The following is a 13832-nucleotide window of genomic DNA, read 5'->3' as shown; positions in this document are numbered from 1 at the left end:
CCAGAGGGCTTCAGCAGCTTGGCGCCAGCCAGTGGAAGAGGTAAATAAAAAGTCAATCAAGGAATGCAACTTAACTTCCTCTTGAAATGCAAACTGGGTTTAAAAATCCCATGGTGTGGTGCTGCTGGGCACAGCTGGTTTCTTGAGGTGGGCTGAAGGGAGGAAGCCGGAGGAAGGCGCTGGGTGGGTGAGAATGTGGGCAGGCCTGCTCACCTGCACAGGGTGAATGAATGTGTAAGAAGCAGAAAGGTTTTCTAAATCTTTGATGGCCACGGATTGCCCTCTCCTCCGTTCCTGGGCTCCACATCTTCCAAACCAGCCAATGGAGGCTCACAGACCTGCTGTGACATTGCTAGGAGCAGAATCCTCAGGAATTGAGTTCCCAGACTATTCTAAATCAAGGCTCACTTCGCTGAGCTGCAGCTCCCCAGACTTTGGCTGGGTCAGCCTAGACTTAGCTCAGGCATTAGCTCCTGTTTAAGAAAACGGGTCCTCAGCAATTACACTACTGGGTATTTACCCCAAAGATACAGATGTAGTGAAAAGAAGGGCCACATGCACCCCAATGTTTATAGCAGCAATGTCCACAATAGCCAAACTGTGGAAAGAGCTGAGATACCCTTCAACAAACGAATGGATAAAGAAGATGTGGTTCATATATACAATGGAATATTACTCAGCCATCAGAAAGGATGAATACCCAACTTTTGCATCAATGTGGATGGAACTGGAGGAGATTATGCTAAGTGAAATAAGTCAAGCAGGAAAGTCAATTATCATATGACTTCACTTATTTGTGGAACATAAGGAAGAGCATGGAGGACATCAGGAGAAGGAAGGGAAAAATGAAGGGGGGGCGGAATCAGAGTGGGAGATGAACCATGAGAGACTATGGACTCCGGGAATCAAACAGCGTTTTAGGGGGGGGGTGTGGGGGGATGGGTGAACCTGGTGATGGGTATTAAAGAGGGCACGTACTGCATGGAGCACTGGGTGTTATACGCAAACAATGAATCATGGAACACTACATTAAAATCTAATGATGTAATGTATGGTGACTAACATAACATAATAAAAAAAAAGAAAGAAAAAGAAAATGCCTAAAACTGTTTAAAAAAAAAGTTAAGAAATATCTGTATTTGATCATGTGTTTTGATCCAGGAGCCATATAAACCCTGTCTTTAGATGATAATCTGTATAGGGTAGTAGAAACACCATGGAAATTTTGTCTAAGAAATTTGGATTTAGACTAGCAGAATGTAGTTGGGCAACTTATTTAAATAAATTTAGCTTCAATTTGCAAAAAAAAAAAAAAAAGAAAAAGAAAAAGAAAAAGAAAACAGGTCCTCCCAGCACCAGACAATAAGCTCCCTGGGCCAAAGGCTGTGTCTTCTTTATCTTTACGTCTCCAGAGCTTAGCATAATGTATTTGGCACATGGTAAGTGCTTAATAAAGTGTCTTAGTTTATTTGATTTTGTAAAATAAAATAATTAAAAACTCTTTCTCTTTAAAGGACCCATATAATGTTTTTAAATGAAATAAGGATAGGTGTACAATTTTTTTAATTTTAATTTTAATTTTTTTTAAAGATTTTATTTATTTATTTGAGAGAGAGAGAGCACAGAGGAAGAGGGAGAAGCAGACTCCCCCGCTGAGCAGGAAGCCCGATGCGGGGCTCCATCCCAGGACCCTGAGATCATGACCTGAGCTGAAGGCAGATGCTTAACGACTGAGCCACCCAGGTGCCCCTAGATGTACAATTTTTTAAGTAAAAGTTACAGGTTCTTTAAGAACATGAGGGGTGGTGGTCTTAGTCTACTCTGGCTGCCATAACAAAATGCCACAGATGGTATGACTTAAACAACAGAAATTAATTTTCTCACTGCTCTGGAGGTTGAGAATTCCAAGATCAAAGTCTAGCATGGCGGGCTTCTGATGGGGCCTCTCTTGCCAGCTGGTAGATGGCTGCTCTCTTCTTCCTAGGCCTTCCCTCTGAGTACTACAAGGAGAGAGAAAGTACCATCTCCAGTGTTTTTCCTATAAGAACACCAGTCCTGTAGAATCAGGGCCCCACTCTTATGACCTCATTCAACCTTAATTATCTCCTAAAGGCCCCACCTTTACATATAGTCACACTGGGGGGTTAGGGCTTCAACATAACGAATTTTGGGGGGACACAGTTTAGTCCATAGCAAGTGGTGCAGATAATAAACACGAATATCCCAAGCGTAGCCCCAAATGGGAAATAGGATGAACCCTTTCTCTCAGCAACCAGGGGAATTACTCTGTGCTGCCCATTCTTGCAAATCCCTTGCTTCCCAAGCCTCCTTACTGCACTCCCCACCTCGAATACTCTCCTTTGCTCTGTGAATTAATTTTTACTCAGGCAAGAGTGGGGAGGAGTCACTTTCATCGTCCACAAATGGATCACAGTGGATTCCATTGCTGACCTCCTCTCCCTTCCTAGAGGCAGGGGGACTTGGGGCAAATGGAGGGCTTGAGCTACCAGTGAATTCACAGGGTCACCTTTACCATTGCCTTCTCCTTCTCTCTCCATGTGGTGACAACTGTGAGCCAACCAGACCTAGGGAAAGTGGGGAAGTGGGAGGGAGCTGAGCTTTCGCCGAAGAAAAGCACCTGACAAATGTACAAATATACTGTTATTATAAAGGAAGATATAAAAATGGGTCTAAACAAACTCATTACCTTATTTGAGCATTAAACTTCATCTTTACGTGGCATGTGTTGTTTGTACCAGTGACTGACATTTGCGAAGCATGAAGTTTTGGAATGTTTTTCTGGTTTAGGTAATTCTGGAAGGGTCCAGAATGTGGTTCTGGTAGGTATCCCGATGGGAAAAAAAAAAAAAAAAAAAAGTAAAAAGGCCCCGGTACTATCTCTGAGAGGGACAGGTAATAAGCATTCACTAACCTGCCTAATGAGTATCTTGGTGGAGATTAAAGGTTGGGTAGGTGTTTTTCCAGGCCATACATATAATTTAAATTTAAATCTTTATTTATTTTATACTGATTAGTCTAGAAGTTGTTTTCTTAGGAGCAAACACGGTGCCATGCATATTTCCATTGTAAAAAAGGAAAATAAAATATCCACGAAATGCAAGAGGCCCTTCAGGTTCTTGGCCAAGTGCCAGCTCCATCCCCCCATGGCAGCATTGGGTCATTTACTGTCTTGCAGGTGCTGTTTGTTTCCTAATCCCTGCTCTACCTGTTTCTCAGTGTCTCAGGTCTTGCTTTGAGTATAGAATATGTTTTATTTTTTCCTCTTCAAGGACTGTGCGTGTGCATGTGACTATAAAAGCAGTTCATGTTCACCGTAAAAATGTGCCCAGTGCAGAAAAACAGAAAGAAGCAGGAACAAAAGCCCCACTGACGCTCCTCATACATAAGTACCGAGTACCGGCAATTCCTATTCATATTGTCTTATTTCTTTCCATTTGATTTTCTTTATATTTTTGATGTAGTTGAATCACATAGTATTTTTCACTCTTGTATCCTGTTCTCTTCCCCTGACATTGTTTCTTCAACAGTTTTCTTATCATTCAAACCAAGAACTCTGTAAACATAAGTTTTAATGGCTGACTGACATTCTGTCTTGTAGGCAGGTATTGAATAATTTTTCAGAGGTAAAATTATGACTCTCATACAAATGTAAAGTGAGCATGTCAGAGATTTTATTTCAGTCATGAAAGAATGAGAGGCCTGGAAGGATGGCGGCAATTGGTTCAAAGGGAATTTGAAAGAACTACACGGATACAGACAATGGGGAATGCTGGAATGAATTTACAAATAGATACTAGGCTGGACTCTCCAGAGGGCAATACTCGATTTGTATCCCACTGGATACAATTTATTTGCATTTCTAAGGATACAAGGAATTTGCATTTTTATGTGTTTCTACACCTTACTCACAGACAATGAAAGGCATTTATAACCTAGTGATCTTTTTTGGCCCTCTGAAATTCTCCTACAATTTTTCCTGGCAAGATGTAACATGATTTTACTTAGCTGTTAGAACTATGCTTGGTGCACCTACACAAACGTGTGTAACAGGAGGACCGGCTTTCTTCCATCTGAGAAAGATGTGGCCTCTCAGGGCCCCCAGGGCCTCATCTGTGGAGTGAGGACAGCTTGGATGGTTTCTGAAAGTCTTTCCTGAAGCTCTAATGTCCACAACTCCCTCAATTACTTTGAGGCAAAAGTCCACATGGGATGCATAGCTGTTTCTTTGTCTGCCTCTACTCTTACCATTCCTTTCAGTAAGATCATACAGGCAGGATATTTGATTTTAAGTCCTCATAGATTTTAACGTCACATTCCATGGATTCTGAAATTAAAACAATTTTTTTTAATCAACTCTGAAATTGGGGGTTTTCTTGCAAGATGATGCCTTACGATGGCTTTTGAGCAGGTAGGTGGGAATCATGATGTAGTGATAATGGCGCATGTGTGCACATACGTTCACTTGATGGTTACTCCTGGTGGCTTGACTGGACAGCTTCTACTCTGATTTTCAGTTAGAGAATCACTTAAGGAAGGAAGAAGAACCTTTGGTTATTGTCTGAAAACCTTCTGTTTAACTTCTGGGAAGGTCAGCCTTAAACCTTGCAGAATGGATGGCAATGGCTCGGAAGATAATGAAACTCTCTTTTAAGGAGTATTTCTTCACCAACAGTCTAGGGACCGTAGAAGAGAATATGTACGTGACAGTATGGACATTGAGGACTCAGAGCTGAAAAGCAATTCTGAAGTGTTGGACTCTGAATGTGGAGAAAGTTTAGGAAAATCTTAATTGATGGTTTTCACTTATTTTTCTTTTCAAATGTAAGTCCAACGATGAAATGTGACAAAAATCCACGTTCAGTTAGTCTTTAAAAGAATCCCTCTTTTAATAAGTTCAGATACATTATCAGAGTAGCAAAGAATTGCCATTCTTTTTGCTTTCTTCATAGTACATAAAATGATGGTGCTTCTTACCATTGATGGTGTTTTTATTTTTTATTTATTTTTAAAAGATTATTTATTTATTTATCTGAGAGAGAGAGAGAGAGAGAGAGAGAGAGAGAGTGCACTGGAGGGAGGGACAGGGAGGGAGGAGCAAAGAGGAGAGAGATCCTGGAGTCCCTGGATCGAATCCTGCATCGCGCTCCCTGCTCAGCAGGGAGTCGGCTTCTTCCTCTGACCCTCCCCCCTCTCATGTGCTCTCTCTCTCTCAAATAAATAAATAAAAAAAATAAAATCTTTAAAAAAATAAAATAAAATAAAAACACCATCAGGGGCGCCTGGATGGCTCAGTCAGTTGAGTCAGTCTCCCTTCGGCTGGGGTCAGGGTCTGTGATCTCAGAGTCCCTGGATCAAGCCCAAGACCTGAGCCGAAGGCAGTCGCTTAACCAACTGAGCCACCCAGGCGCCCCCTGATGGTGTTTTTAAATTGAGGAAATAGAGTAATAGCTTTACAGACAGGAGAAAGAAACATCACTGAAAAAGTAAGTAGATTAAAAGATGCAGGGGCACCTGGGTGGCTCAGTCGTTAAGGGTCTGCCTTCGGCTCAGGTCATGATCCCAGGGTACTGGGATCGAGGCCCGCATCGGGCTCCCTGCTCCGCGGGAAGCCTGCTTCTCCCTCTCCTACTCCCCCTGCTTGTGTTCCCTCTCTCGCTGTGTCTCTCTCTGTCAAATAAATAAATTTTTAAAAATCTTAAAAAAAAAAGATTACAAGATGCATTCATATTTCAGAAACGTTAAAAAAAATCGAAACCAAGAAACAAACAAAACCAGGAGCCTTAGAATTGAGAAAAAACGGTATGTGCCTTTGGTCAGTGGCTGGAGAAAGAACTAGAATATGAACCTCCTCCTGCCTCATGTTCAGAAGGATTTGGTAACCCAAATAGAACAAAACAAACAACAATCTGAAACTGTATTATTTTTTTTTCCTGATTGCAAAAGTCATACTTGTTAGAAGAAACTCACCTGATGAATTGGTTAAATAAAATGAAGAGGAATATTATTGAACCATAAAAAGGAATGAAGTACTGATACATGCTACACCATGAACCTAGAAAACACGCCAAGTGAGAGAAGCAGGACACAAAAGGAAAAATATTGTGTGATTCCATGTATACCAAATTTAAATACAGAATAGGCAAAATCACAGAGATAGAAAATAGATGAATGTCTGCCAGGGGGCTGTAGGAAGGGTGAATGGGAAATGACTGCTTAGTAAGAGATCTCTTTTCAGGGTGATGAAAATGCTTTGGAACTAGATAGTGGTGATGGTTGCACAATACTGTGAACTTACTAAATGCCACTGAGATGGATGATGTGAAATGGTTAAAATGGTAAATTATTTGTCATGTGTATTTTACCACAACAAAAATAGATAAATAGCCTCCCCCAAAGTAATATTTTTTGAAAAATCTAGAAAACTTTGGGGGTGCCTGGGTGGCTCTCTTGTTAAGCGTCCACCTTCGGCTCAGGTCATGGTCCCAGGGTCCTGGGATGGAGCCCTGCATCGGGCTCCCTGCTCAGTGGGAAGCCTGCTTCTCCCTCTCCCACTCCCCCTGCTTGTGTTCCCTCTCTTGCGGTCTCTCTCTCTGTCAAATAAAAAAAAAAAAAAAAAAAGAAAAGAAAAATTTAGAAAACTCTTAATTGTCAAAAAAAAAGAAAAAGTGAAGGCAATATTCCTGATGGAGTCTTGAGTCCCTTTAGTGATCAGAGCTTGTCGCTTACTTTCTGTGGCTTCATAGTGAGCCTGACAGTAACCAGATACCTGAAGGTCCTTCCTTCTTCCTTTACAGGGCCACTTCCGTCCTTGGAATGACTTCTCTGCATCCATGAGAACCAATGGGATGGGCAATCGGTTTCTCTGGGCCTTTACCAGTGTTTCTGCTGCAGCGTACAGAAGGCTGTAAGGTGGCTCCCTCCATCTGCCCCAGTCTTTCCCCACCATCCTCCATGGCTCTCCTCGCATGTACATTAGAGTATATAGGTATTCATAACTGAGAGGAAAACAAGAGCCTATGCAACTTCCCCCAGGAAACTTCAGGTGCAGTAGGAGGAGCTCCTTTCCTTCCAGGAGGAGAAGTCGCTGGGCGATACCTCAGAGAAGGGGCTCTGAGGGGTAAGGGAGAGAGGACAGAGTAAGCTTCTCAGTGGCTGAGAGCTGAAAGATGTGTAGAAGTTAGACACGCAAAGTTCTGTTTTCTAAGAACCACTGCTTAAACTTTCTCTACATTCTTTTTTTTTTATTTTAAAGATTTTATTTATTTATTTGAGAGAGACTGAGAGATAGAGAGCACGAGAGGGAAGAGGGTCAGAGGGAGAAGCAGACTCCCTGCTGAGCAGGGAGCCCGATGTGGGACTCGATCCCGGGACTCCAGGATCATGACCTGAGCCGAAGGCAGTCGCTTAACCAACTGAGCCACCCAGGCGCCCATAAACTTTCTCTACATTCTACCACAGAGGTAGCGATGTGTCTTTGCTTCTGGTCCATTTTGAACAAGTAGGAGCCGGGGGTGGAGAGATGGTTCCAGGGACAGAGAAGAACTGATGAAGGCGGGGAGACAGGGGAGAGCTTGGCACGTGGGACGAGCCAAGAGGATCTCTGCCTGGCTAGTGTTGGAGTCTGTGAGGGTCCCCGGGGTGAGGGGCGCTGCAGGGTCAAATCATGGAGGGGCTTTGAGGTTTTTAGTACTTTATCCTATGATCAAAGTGAGCCTCATTTTCCTTTTTTTTTTTTTTAAGATTTTATTTATTTATTTGAGAGAGAGAGAGAGAGCACAAGCAGGGGGAGCGGCAGATTGAGGGAGAGGGAGAAGCAGGCTTCCCGCTGAGCCAGGAGCCCGATGCAGGGTTTGATCCCAGGATCCTGGGATCATGACCTGAGCCGAAGGCTGACGCTTAACTGACTGAGCCACCCAGGCGCCCCTCATTTTCCTTTCTTGATACGGGAACATTTAAGAAGTCATTTTCTGGGGCCTAGATACGTTAGGAAGGCAATCTGCTTTACTCAATCTATCAATTTAAATGCGAATCTCATCCAAAAACATCCTCACGGAAACAACCAGAATGATGTTTGACCAATCTGGGCATCCTGTGCCCCAGTCAAGTTGACACATAAAACTAGCCATCACACCAGGTACGATTTGATTTTTTTCCATTTAGCTCTGGACTTGATTTTGATATATGGTATAAGGTAAGGATCTAAATTGATTTATTTTATTAATAACCAACCAATCATCCCAACACTCTATATTGGTTATTCCTTTCCATTTCCACTGAATTGGGTTTCAGTTCCTTTTGTTTTAGCTCAACAGATGTTCTTCCAATGTCATGTCTTAAAAATCTTATATATTTGTTTCTTTTATATAAAAATTTTCTAGGCTATTTTACCTCCTGTCATGGCCAATGCCTTTAAAAAGCAGGGAATTCTCCGTTTTTGAAAAAGAAAATGAAACAAACAAACAACCCAAGCCCCTCTACCCCCTCCCCAGACGAATTTAATTTCCGACAGGGCGCCACTCTGCTAGGGGAGTCCATACCTATGAAAAAGACTAGAGAATGCGATACAATATAACTAGTGACTTTATTTTGCATGTTCCAGAAAAGCAAGGATCAACATGGATTGGGTTTTGGTAGGGACATCATGGAAGAAGGGGGTTTGGACTTGAAAAGCAAGTAGTGGAAATCTAGGAGGAACATAGGAAGAAAGGTGGGAAATAAATTTGAGGGTGAAAGTTGTAGCCTGAGAACTTGTTTGGGGATCAGTAAAGCTATCAGGATACTTGCTGCCTTCATTTCTGGATCTGTGAAATGGGTTTTATTTCTCCAGCTCCCTCCTTGATGAGGTGGTGGCATATAGAGGACTGAGAGAGAATTTGCGACATATTCAGAGTTCTTTAAAGAAAAGCCAAGTGGACTACAAGGCATTTATTCATTAAGTATGAAAACCTTTCATCCCCCACCCCACCCCCCACCTGGAGACCGTGGTTATAAAGAAATAATGCAGTAATTGTGTTGCAACATGTTTTTCCTCTGGTCTGTTTCTTATTCCTCTGGAGTAAGAGGCATGGATATTTAGATCTCAGCTGAAGGCATTGATTGGGAGGGTTTCTCCCAGAGTTGGCCCACTTGGAAACTAGGTAATCCAAGCTAGAGGAAAAAGGCAAAACCCCCCAGCTTGTTAGCACACACAACACAAAGCTTTTAACTCAGATCAGAGAGTTCAGTTGGCCTTTACGTGTGAGCCGGTGAGCCGGGGGCTGGAGGCCGTTGAGTTCAGTTGGAAAGGGGATGGCAGGAATGCTCTTGCTTTTCCTCAGTCAAGAGTTTGTTGGGGTGGGAGAAGTGGGGAGGGAGAGGGAAATTTGCCAAAATGGGAAAGGAGGAGCTAGAGAAGGGTGGAGTGAGCAAGGAACGTACTTGAGAGTTATCAGGAGCTGAGACCTCCTTTCATGGAAACCTGGCTGTTGGGTTGGTTGATGTGTTTTTCCAAACTCCAAACTCCTGTGATTCAGGACTGTGGCTTTAGTAATTATCCAAGCACCACTTTGCCCCTGTGCGTAAATGGCCAATTATCTCAAACTGTCAAATGGGCCCAGAAGTCCCAAATAAGGAACAGTTTCCTAAAGTCAGGGAATGAGCTGACCCACTTTTAAAAAGTTCCAGGCATAGATCTGGAGACAGCATGGCTTTGTGTGGGTGTATGGAAGTGTGGGGAGGAATAGAGTTTCATTTTTTTAAAAAACGGCTTGATTGAGATATAATTCCCATACCATACAATTTACCCATTTAAGGTGTACAATTCACCGGTCTGTACTATACGCACAGATTTGTGCAATGATCACCAAAGTCCATTTTAGAATATTTATCACTTCAAAAGAAACCCTGTGCCCTTTCGCAACCCTCCCACCCCCAACTTCCCGCCCTACCTCAGGCCTAAACAACCACGTACTTTCTGCTGCTATAGATTTCCCTATTCTGGACTTTCATATGAATGGAATCCTGCAATACGTGGTCTTTTATGATTGGCTTCTTTCACTCGGCATTATGTTTTCCAGGTTCATCCATGTTGTAGTGTGTGTCAATATTTCAATCCTTTTCATGGTTGAATAATATTCTATTGCATGGTTATGCTGCTTTTTGTTTATACATTCATCAGTTTATGGACATTTGGGTTGTTTCTACCTCTTGGTGATTATAAATAATGCTGCTCTAAACATCCATGTCAAGGGCTCTATGTGGACGTATGTTTTCAGGTCTTTTGAGTATATATCCAGGAGTGGAATTGCTGGGTCATACGCTAATTCTATGTTTATCTCTTTGAGGAACTACCAAACTATTTTCCACAGTGGCCATATCATTTTATATCCTTACCAACAATGCAAAAGAATTCCAATTTCTCCACGTCCTTGCAAAAACTTATTATTATTTAAAAAAAATATTGTAGTAGCTATTCTTGTGGTTATTAAGTGGTATCTCATTGTGATTTTGATTTGCATTTCCTTAAAGACCAGTTTTGAGCTAATTTTTGCATATGGTATGGGATAAGGTTCCCACTTTGTTCTTTTGCAAGTCGCTATCCAGCATCATTTGTTGAAAAGAGTGTTCTTCCCCACTGAATGCTTTGGGCACCCCTGTTGTTCTTTTTGACCATATATGTATGGGTTTATTTATGGACTCTTATTTTTACTCCATTGATTTATATGTCTATCCTTGTGCCAGTATCACACTGTATTGATTACTGTTGTTGTTGTTGTTTTTAAGATTTTATTTATTTATTTGACAGAGAGAGAGACAGCGAGAGAGGGAACACAAGCAGGGGGAGTGGGAGAGGGAGAAGCGGGCTTCCCGATGAGCAGGGAGCCTGATGTGGGGCTTGATCCCAGGACCCTGGGATCATGACCTGAGCCGAAGGCAGACGCTTAATGACACAGCCACCCAGGCGCCCCGATTACTTTTGTTTTGTAGTAAATTTTGAAATCGGGAAGTGTGAACCTTACTTTGTTCTTTTTCAGGATTGTTTTGGCTATTTTGGTCCCTTGAAACTCCATATGAATTTTACAATTATCTGATCCATTTCTTTTTTTTTTTAAGATTTTATTTATTTATTTATTTGAGAGAGCGCGAATGAGAGAGAGAGAGAGAGCACATGAGAGGGGGGAGGGTCAGAGGGAGAAGCAGACTCTCTGCTGAGCAGGGAGCCGGACTCCATCCCGGGACTCCAGGATCATGACCCGAGCCGAAGGCAGTCGCTCAACCAACTGAGCCGAAGGCAGTCGCTCAACCAACCCATCAGATAGGGTATCTGATCCATTTCTATAAAGTAGTTAGCTGAATTCTGATAGGTTTTTTGTTGAATTTTTAGATCAGTTTGGGGAGTTTTGCCATCTTACCAATGTTAAGTCTACTGATCCATGAACATGGGTTGTTTTTCCACTTATTTAGATTCTTTAATTTCTTTCAAGACCATTTTGTAGTTTTTAGAATAGAGTATAAATTTTGCACTTCTTTTAAGTTTATTCCTAAATATTTTATTCTTTTTGATACTATTGTGAATGGATTTTTGATTTCCTTTTTTTTTTTTAACTAAAACAGATGGCTATTTTATTTTCACCTTTCACAATACAAATGAAAATTACTTTTTTTTTTTGGCCCCACTACTCCCCTGCAAAAACTATTCTCTCTTTGATAGGAAGGGGGAGCAAGTCTTTCTGGTTATCCTGTTAGAAAACACCTAGACTCACAGCACCATGATATCCTGGTGAAGTAAAGTAATGCAAAATGAATATAAAGAGCTTCCCTCTCTCCTTATCTTTCTGGTTGAGACATTCCTGGCTGAGTGGGCACCACCATGGGACAGGCGGGAGGTCTCATCACTGGGGGCGCAAGCATCATTGGCATGTGGCCTCCCATAGGTGGCCTCATTCCAGGAGCAGGTCCCACTGGCATCATCCCAGGAGGAGGAGGGCCCAACACTGGCATCATGGGAGGGGCCCTCCATATGGGGTGCTGGCATCATACCAGGGCAATAAGGACCTGGGAGACTGGGGGGAGGTGGGATCATTGCCCCTGCAGGAGAAGGAGCAAAGAATGGAGTAGGAGGTATCTTTCCTTATCAAAATGCAGTGGTTATTTTGTCGATCAGGCTCTGTCTGGGCCTGCTCTTCTGTCCATTTCTGATAGTAGTCTTTCATATTCTCTTTGTGCTTCCTAACACTGCAGTGTGTCTTTCGCACAGATGGAGAGTCATGGGTAAGGTACGTGTTGCAGTAGTCACAATAAAACTTAGGCATGTTGCTCTGCAGGCCATTGGCCATTCTGTCCCTGATTTGTTTTCTTAATTTGATTTTTGGATTATTCATTGCAGGTGTGTAGAAATACAATTGATTTTTTTGTATTTTCATCTTGTATCCTGCAATCTTGCTGACCTAGTTTATTAGTTCTAATAGTATTTTTTAGTGGATTTCTTAGGATTTTCAATATACAAGATCATATATGTGAATAGAGAGTTTTACTTCTTCCTTTCAGTCTGGATACTTTTTATTCCTTTTTCTTACCCTTTGTCCTGAGGAATGGTCTTAAGGGTTCAGAAAGACTAAAATGTACTCGACCAATCTCTGGAGAGAAACTCGAAAGTGTACCCACTGTATGCTCGGCATCCTACTTGGTGATCATGTTTGTATCCATTTATTGAAAACAAAATAAAACATATGTGGAGTATTCACGGTGCCCTAAAAGTCTAATGGGAGTGTTCTTTTCATTCTTCTCCTCTTGGGCTAACATGTTTCGTTTTCAGGAGACACTTATTGAGAACTTCTTTTTGACATATTTTCTAGGTATCCAGGATATGATGCTGAACAGGAGTGGCCAACACCTAGCTCAAAGTCTAACCAGGGAGATAGACAAGCCAAACTGATAATTATACACTCATGAGAGCAACACAGTTTATGGGAGGGATGTACAGAGTGATATGGGAGCATAGGAAAGGGGAAAGGGAAAAAGATTCTCAATGAAAGCAGATTGGATTGGGACATCTTGAAAAGTAGGCAGGGGGCCCAAGTGTGTTTCAGATACACAAAACCCCAACTGGCCCTCCACCAGGACCAATTCTCCAGTGATTTCTCCTTCCCTATTTGATTAGTGTGCAAATAGGAGTGTGTAGACCCCCCAGTGGGAGTCCTACAAGGACCCTGGAGGGCTGAGTAAGTCTAAGAAAAGAGAAATAGAAAGAATGGTTGAGATCAACCAGGAAGCATAAATATGACTTCCTCTTGGCTTCTTGAGAGAAGTTACTCATCCTGTTATCTTTCTCTTCCCAGCAACTCTCTTCCCTTGGCCTGTAATATGACTTTGTTCTCTGGCATTCTGCTCTACTCAGGGCAAGGGGCCTCAGTTCAAATCCTGCCTTAGGTAGCCACAAATGTCTACTTTATTTTGTTCCGTTGAATAGGCCACAAATGTACCATCAAAATGCCTGATTTTAGGGTGGCCAACCATGCTGTTTTGCTTGAGAGTATCCCAGTTCTACCATGGAAAGTCCTGCATCCTGGGAAGCCCCTCAGTCCGAGGCAAGCTGGAATGGTTAATCACTCTCTCAGTATGCGTAGACAGGAGCAATCTTCAAAGGAGTTTCATTCAACATCGGAAATCAAAGGTTTTTTTTAAAGATTTTATTTATTTATTCATGAGAGACAGAGAGAGAGAGAGAGGCAGAGGGAGAAGCAGGCTCCCAAGGAGCAGGGAGCCCGATGTGGGACTCGATCCCAGGACCCTGGGATCATGACCTGAGCCGAAGGCAGACACTTAACCATCTG

At 42.3% G+C, this 13832-nt stretch overlaps 1 pseudogene; it reads right to left on the bottom strand.

Moving 5' to 3' along the window:
* Positions 1-11826: 11826 nt before the first annotated feature.
* Positions 11827-12311, bottom strand: LOC114218853 (U1 small nuclear ribonucleoprotein C pseudogene; annotated as a pseudogene).
* Between the last annotated feature and the right edge of the window lie 1521 nt (positions 12312-13832).

The sequence above is a fragment of the Eumetopias jubatus genome, unplaced genomic scaffold, assembly GCF_037043125.1.
Source record: "Eumetopias jubatus isolate StellerSeaLion01/CBP00866 unplaced genomic scaffold, mEumJub1_p1.0 scaffold_9, whole genome shotgun sequence".
Taxonomy (NCBI): domain Eukaryota; kingdom Metazoa; phylum Chordata; class Mammalia; order Carnivora; family Otariidae; genus Eumetopias; species Eumetopias jubatus.
This window is presented reverse-complemented; position numbering and strand designations above follow the sequence as displayed.